Here is an 8,665-nt window from a genome sequence, read left to right on the forward strand (position 1 = left end):
GGGGTACTGTACCTCACAGGGTTGCAATACGTGCCGCCCTAAGGTACTTCTTTTTGACATTAGTGGTCCACAGGAACAGAGAATGTGCATTGCAGTCTCCACTCCTGGCAGAACCTGCATGTCGCATCTTTTTAGGGTTCCGTAGCCAAATGGCAAAAAACGGAACCCTTATAAAAAAAAAAAAAAAAAAAAAAATTAAAAATTTCAGCTGTTTATTTCAATAAAAAAAATCACATTACGTAATCTTAAACTTAACTACTAATCTTAAATTCAAAAGATTTTTTGAGTTAAGGAGTCTATATGAAATATTTATACATTTTAATTATTATTAGTTTTAGGTACATAGGTCATCTAATTAAATGATTTCGGTAGACTGCCCTCTTATTTTAATAAAGTATTTTTTAATCATATTTCTAGCTTGTCCACTTGTTCGTCCTTCTATAAGTTTTAATAATTCCTGTGGAAATCTATTCAAGATACTCGGTAACATGCTTATATGGTATATTGAAACTTTAGAGTTATCGAGCGCCTCAGGCGCCGGTCAATCTAGTCAGCCGGCTAAAATTGCGTCTAAACATAGGGTATTGCTTTCGACTCAAACCACTGAACACTGTGTCACTTCCCCGTCTCAATTATGTCCGAAATGCAATGGTGAGCATAGCTTAAATAACTGTTCCCAGTTTCTCGCGTTAAGCACTATCGAGCGGCTTAATTTGCTGCCGAATTATAAAGTATGTTTTAATTGCTTCCGACGAGATCACTACGCAAACCATTGCAAGAAGGCAGGTTGTAGGATATGTAAGCGCAAGCATAATTCACTCATTCATATCACAGAGCACATGCAAAAAACAGGATCAAAATCGTGTGAGCGTTCCGCGTCACGGGCAGCTACTGAGCCGAGTGATGCGCCGGCGCCGGCCACCGCCTCCGTTCCTGCATTAACGTCATATTCCCATGCATCTGAACCGAACGTCGGACTGTTAACCACTGCATTAATAAAAGTATACGGGCATGACAATCGCGAGATCATAGCCAGGGCAGTTTTGGATAATGGCAGTGCGACTTGTTTTATGACTGAGAAGATATGTCGGCAGTTAAATTTACATACTAATCGAGTAAATAAATCGATTACAGGCATAAACAAATTAAAGTCTCACGTAGGTAAAATGTGCCAGGTGCCAATTAACTCGTTAGATAACACCTACTCGACTTATTTAAATTGCTCTGTTTTGCCATCTATAACTGACGAGATGCCATATCAACAGATGGATATATCGCGAATGAATATTCCTTCTAACATCTGTTTAGCTGACCCTAACTTTTATAAGCCATCCGAGATTGATTTTTTAATTGGGGCTGATCTCTTTTGGAACTTGTTAGGGTCACATAAAATTGAATTAAGTGATAGGCAGACGATACTATTTGAGACTAAATTAGGGTATATAGTCGCAGGCCCAACAAACAGCGGTCAGGTATCGGCTCCTTCGCGTATTAATTGTTATTTTACAAATGTCACCTCTTGCGCTAGTAATGAATTGCTTGACGATGAGACTCGAACCCAACTCACGCGGTTCCAGCAGCCTGCGAAGGTTTGCACTAAGCAATCTCATCATTCCTCGAACAGGAAATCAAATAGAAAGCATTTCACTAAGTTTTTCACTAGACAAGAAGGTACATATTCTCATACTTAGGTATATGTCAACTTAACGTTAAAGGGAAATCTTAGTGTTTCGGTATTTATATTTATCACTATAAGCTAGCTTAGCTATTATTTGTTACGGTCCTAAATATATGGACTTATTAGTGTACATTGGCTGATAGATTGAGACTTGTGAAGGTGTCAGATAGCCATGTTTTGTATGTTTCAATAGTACACTGGGTTACTGCTAGCAGCAGACTTAACCAGTGATACCTATTTGTTAGGGTTACTCATTACTTAATTTGTTCTGTGCATCATTTATCAGTGCATACAATGAGTCTTGGCTACCTAAGCTGTAATTTGCAAGCTAACGCTGCAGCTAATGATTACATTACTTTCATGTCAGCTCCGCGTGTCTGACATTAAGGAGGTTTTGGGAAGCTGAGGTAAAGTCGACCACATTTTATTTAAATGAGTGCTGGGTATTGTAAAAGTATGTTTCTCGTCAATGAACTCAACACTGTTTTGGTTGCCACTTCCCACCGTTTCGTCGCGCCCTGAAGAAGCTGCTGCCACTCCCTCGTTGTCCGTCCTCTAACGTCGGTACCAACTCATGTCCTCAAGGAACGCAGATGTCTTTGGCCACTCACACCCCGTCAGGGTCGAGCAGATGCGACATCAAGCCAGTTAAACAAGAAGTTCTGGAATCTTCTACTAGAGGCTGGATGACACACACTCAACCGTTGCAAATTGACGCCGTGGTGCTCGTTGAGAAAAATATAATATTATTTTGGACCTTCATGACATTCAAGAGGGGTCACGCCACCGTAATTCATAAAATTAACCCACAATTGGAGTAGCGGTTCTTCGTTGCATCCTATTTGCTTCCTGGATCAAGCAGTTTGGGTTGAAAGACAAGCTTTCAACGCCCGGGGGCATGTTCGGGTCAAAATCAGATCCATGAAGCGCCTGCGCAAATACTATAGCAAAGCGCCACAGAGGTCAATCTCCTCTCGTATTAATTTAAGATATTGTCAAAATTTGCATGTCACTTTACTTATTCCTGTACCACAAGACAGATTACACGTCTCATATATTTTATTTTGAGTTTTTCTGCTATAAGCCCGTCAGACCCTTGAACATGGTATGGCTTATGCGGTATAGATTCGTCATGTCCGTCTGTCTGTCCGATTCTGTCACAGCCACTTTTTTCCGAAACTATAAGAGCTATACTGTTCAAACTTAGTAAGTGGATGTATTCTATGAACCGCATTAAGATGTTCACACAAAAATAGAAAAAAACAATAAATTTTGGGGGTTCCCCATACTTAGAACTGAAACTCAAAAAATCTTTTTTCATCAAACCCATACATGTGGGGTATCTATGGATAGGTCTTCAAAAATGATATTGAGGTTTCTAATATCATTTTCTAAAATGAATAGTTTGCGCGAGAGACACTTCCAAAGTGGTAAAATGTGTGTGTCCCCCCCCCCCCCCCCCCCGTAACTTATAAAATAACAGAATGAAAAAACTAAAAAAAATATATGATATACATTGTCATGCAAACTTCCACCGAAAATTGGTTTGAACGAGATCTAGTAAGTAGTTTTTTTTTAAGTCATAAAGTTAAAAAAAAAAAATTTTTCATCAAACCCATACGTGTGGGGTATCTATGGATAGGTCTTCAAAAATGATATTTAGGTTTCTAATATCATTTTTTTCTAAACTGAATAGTTTGCGCGAGAGACACTTCTAAAGTGAAAAAATGTGTCCCCCCCCCCCACCCCCTGTAACTTCTAAAAAAACAGAATGAATAATCTAAAAAAAATATATGATATACATTACCATGCAAACTTCCACCGAAAATTGGTTTGAACGAGATCTAGTGAGTAGTATTTTTTTAATACGTCATAAAATTAAAAAAAAAAATTTTTCATCAATCCCATACGTGTGGGGTATCTATGGATATGTCTTCAAAAATGATATTTAGGTTCCTAATATCATTTTTTTCTAAACTGAATAGTTTGCGCGAGAGACACTTCCAAAGTGGTAAAATGTGTGTCCAAAGTGGTAAAATGTTGAACAAGATCTAGCAAGTACATTTTTTTTTAATACGTCTCAAATGGTACGGAACCCTTCATGCGCGAGTCCGACTCGCACTTGGCCGCTTTTTTCTTTCCAGTTTGAAACATGTGTTTATTCAGCTTACAGTGTCCAGTCAATTAATAGTCACGGACACATTTTGTGTCTTTTGAGTCCTATTAGAAGCTCCTTAGCAGTTTTGCTGTTGAACCCTTTGATTTGAGCTTTAAAATATGTATATTATAAATATTCTCATTTTTTAGGGATGTTTTAATTTTTTAGTTAGGTTTAGTTTTAGTTGTCTTATTTTATAAGTATCTTACTAATTGTACCTATATTACAAAGAGAAAAAAAAATTACTTTTAATAAAACAAATGCAGAAATCAAGATGATAAAGGTATGTTTAATATAGTATAATATGTAAGTGTTTTGATCGATTACTGTAAACTTGCATATATTGTGCAATAAATAAATAAATAAAATGCCCATACTTCTCTTTTGGACGTAGTTTAAGGACGTACCCGGGTCCAAAGTCTAGTTTTAATTTAATGCCAACATGAAAAAAATTTGAAGAAAACAATTTGCTCAGTCCACAAAAGTATATATTTTGTAAAAGATATATAGACAAAAATATTTTGGATTACAAAGTTCCATATAAAAATATATGCTTAAATCTAGACGTATACCTAATACAATTGTTAAACACAACATTATTATTAGCTATAACTATAAAGGGCCCTCCACAATCGTGCGCGAATCGAGGCGCGAAGCCGCGAACGCGAGTGTGGATGCCCTCGCGTCGATTACGCAGATTGTTCACGCCTTCGCGCCTTATTCCCCGTTTTTTGTCGGTATTTGGCCCGCGTCAAAGGAGACGCGAAGCGCGAACTTGCAAGACTCCACAATCGCAATCGCTTCGCGCCGCGATTCGCTCACGAGTCGGTCAATCTGTGAACTGTCATAACCTTCTATGGCGGCTACTTGGTTATATTGGGTGCGAACTTGATCAACCAAAAATCAATTTGACAGTTCCCAGTTTGAATCAGTGCCTTGCCGCAAACTAAATCCGATCAGCTGACGCTTCGGCGCCATCTTGCCGCGAACCAAACTGCGAAATCGCCGTGAAGTTGTGCGAGTGTGGAGTCTACGTCAACGTCGCGGTATGTTCGCTCCGCGAAATCGCGCCGCGATTCACGCGCATAGTCTGGAGGGGGCTTATCATTTTGTGAATTTGTAGATGTTTTTATTTTAAGTCTATAAATGCTGTTTCATACTACAGTCTACTTTGGACGTCATTATCTATTTGATGTTTTTTTTAGGGTTCCGTACTCAAAGGGTAAAACGGGACCCTATTACTAAGACTCCGCTATCCGTCCGTCCGTTCGTCTGTCACCAGGTTGTATATCATGAAACGTGGTAGCAGTTGAAATTTTCACAGATGATGTATTTCTGTTGTGGCAACACTCAAAATATATAGTGGTATAACAACAAATACTCGGTTCATGAGATACAGCCTGGTGACAGACGGACGGACGGACGGACGGACAGCGAAGTCTCAGTAATAGGGTCCCGTTTGACCCTTTGGGTACGGAACCCTAAAAAGCACTTTTAAATAAAATAAAAACTGGTTCTTCGCTACTCGCTTCTTACCAATCGACAATGCAGTACAGATGCCAAACAATTTATTTACCCGACATATCCACAATCCTGTTAGATTTTGGATTTTTCGGAGTTAGATGAATATGAATTGTTATTTGAAGGACTTAGACGCCCCCTCACAATTTAGGAACTTATATACGTAATATAATTTGATATTTACCAGTCGCTTTTCGGTGAAGGAAAACATCGTGAGGAAACCGGACTAATCCCAATAAGGCCTAGTTTACCCTCTGGGTTGGAAGGTCACATGGCAGTCGCTTTCGTAAAAGCTAGTGCCTACGCCAAATCTTGGGATCAGTTGTCAAGCGGACCCCAGGCTCCCATGAGCCGTGGCAAAATACCGGGACAACGCTAGGAAGAAGATATACAGTTATTTAAACGTATATAAGTAACAATAATCAAAAAATTATTGAAACATACTTAATATAGAGATTCCTCTTAAAGTCGGTTAAGGACACGATTTAAATACAGAAACAAAAGTTTCTGAAAAGGCACTAAAAATAATACTTTCTTAATTAAATAGTCGAATTTCCTATGGCACTTAACTAATACAGATTTGAGATTCTTAAGTCAAAGTTTTTGAGTTTATATCATTATCAGAGATGATAGGAATTTAGCGCAAAATTAAAGACAAATTTCTGCTACGAATTTGAAAAATGGTATAAATACCACTGTACATTATGTAGTAGCTATACCAAAGAGAATTAGAAATAGAGGTGGATTATCAAAGAAAACTTTGTAGCCACAGTAAATTTACTGCCATCTTAAGACACATGATTAAAACTTTTCGAGCGCTCGCTCGAAACGATGCCGCCATCCCTTTGGCCTTCGATCTATTAGATGGCGCCACTTTCAAATTCTCTTTGGCTCTAGGTTTCAAAAGTTGACGTTTGACAATACATTTGACAACAAAATATATGGCTCAGTACACCTCTATCTATTTCCGTTTTCGAAATAGAGGGTACTTTTTTCTTAGGGTCTGGTTCACAATATCCAAGTCCTGAATTACTTAAGTCCTACTTGCCACTTATGGGCTTGTGCACAAATCACGTGAGATTCGACAGGAGGGGGAGGGGGGTAACGAAAAAATCACGATAGATCACGCTGGGACTGGGGGCAGGGGGGGGGGGGGGTTGGCTGCGGGGTTATAAGGAGACCTCACGTGTATTTTTCTATAGTGAACGAAACTAAGAATCTATCTACCACATACTTTTATCGGTTTCATTAAACATAAATAGTCACTTGGCACTACAAAATAGCGAGTTGAAAGTAGCGAGTCTGGGTCAAAAAAGTAGCCAAAAAAACCTTACGTGATTTGTGCACAAGCCCTATCTGACGAATAAAGTCATCGTTCGCGTTTCACAATCTTCAAATAAGCTGAACTGGCAGATAGTGCTAAAGTTTTAATTGGAAGTTAATTTATTTGTTAATTAGCTATATATATTATAAGGACATTCTTACACAAATTGACTAAGTCCCACGGTAAGCCAAGAAGGCTTGTGTGGTGGATACTCAGACAACGATATATATAATATACAAATACTTAAATACATAGAAAACATCCATGACTCAGGAACATATATCTGTGCTCATCACACAAACAAATGCCCTTACCCACTAGGCCAGACCGGTCCGATCCAATACTATACTCAGACTCTGTGAACCAGACCCTTCAACTACTTATCTTTTACAACCAAATAATAAAGCTTACCCATTTCTTAACTATCATAGGTAAACTTAAAAAGACATCGTTTTTAAAATTGATACTTCAATTTTAAGTATTGAATCGAGAAAAATTCCTAATACAATTCTAAAAATAAATTATATATATGACACTCATGGATATCAAGACCCCTTGACTTACTCCAATTTAAAATATAATCTAAATATTAATAACACAATATTATGAGTATTAAGACACATCTTTGTTTCCTTAAATAAAATATACAGGGTGAAATTTTAACCACCAGCCATTCTCTGCGTACTGACATTATGACCATACAGAGCAAATGTTTTCATGCAACCAATACCGAAATGACAAAATTTTTTTTTTGTCCCATAGAAATCAGCGGTTTCACATCAGCCGGAATGTATGAAAGAGCCAAAATTTTTTTAACTATATTTCCATTGATGATGTTTGGGTGGAAAATATATACTTTATTTTTAAATTTACTTATTAAAAAATATATTTAAACTTTGAAAACGCCGGCGTGGGCTAAGATTTACAACATTTTCATTTCATGCAAAGTTAAGATTTTTTAATAAGTAACTTTAATAAGAAAGGCAATGTTTTCCAGCCAATCATTGTCTAAGGAAATATAGTTAAAGGTATATGTGATAGGCCACCTGTTTGTTTCATATTTATTTTTTGCAAAACTTATCGAGTGACCTATGTAAAACTTCAGTATGACCTACAAGGTCACTACGCAGAGTATGGCTGGTGAATAAAACTTCACCCTTTATTATTCAGTTCAATTTAATGCATATATTATGTATAGTTCCACCCAAAAACAACATGTAAAAAATATGTATAACAGATACAGTTTGGAAGTTAGTTTCAGTCTATAGTTTCACATGGGAAATATATTTTAACTATCAAATTATTTAAATAAAATATATTTATTTCTCTAATTATAAATCACTTACGAGAAACAAACAAATTTTTTGTAATAACACAAATTACAGGTAAGCCATAAACAAGCATTAACATTTTTAATTAATAAAAATGGATGTCGGTATTTTTAAATTAATGCGTTTTATATCTATTGCCTCAACCTGCAAAGCGATCTGTCATTTTAATACAATATTGACATAAAAGCAGACGATTGAGGAATAAATTGAATAAAAACATAGATTATTATTATAAAATGCATTATGGATTCACTAACATGTATCTTGCCACAAATTCCATAAGGTAATAGATAAGCTACAATCATAGAAATATTCATTTTATCAGCACTCATAGAGAATGTTTATTTAGTCACCTGTAATAATTTACGGAGTGAATATAAAAGTCTTACAGAGCAACTTTTACTATGGGACCAACCCCGAAATCGGGAAAAAATTGGAATTTTCATACATTTTGGTTGTCTGACCTTGACATTTTCTATGGGGATTGCTCCGTAGCTCCTCGACTCAATGTACCTGCGACACAGCAACGCAAACCATGGCACATCTACTGGCGTGCCCCACATGCCCGCATCACTGCTCGGAGGTGGATCTGAGGGACGCGACAGCCAGGGCTGTCAACACCGCTGCCCATTGGGCTTCCATCGTATAAAAAC

Source organism: Cydia pomonella, chromosome 26, assembly GCF_033807575.1.
Source record: "Cydia pomonella isolate Wapato2018A chromosome 26, ilCydPomo1, whole genome shotgun sequence".
In the NCBI taxonomy this organism is placed as follows: domain Eukaryota; kingdom Metazoa; phylum Arthropoda; class Insecta; order Lepidoptera; family Tortricidae; genus Cydia; species Cydia pomonella.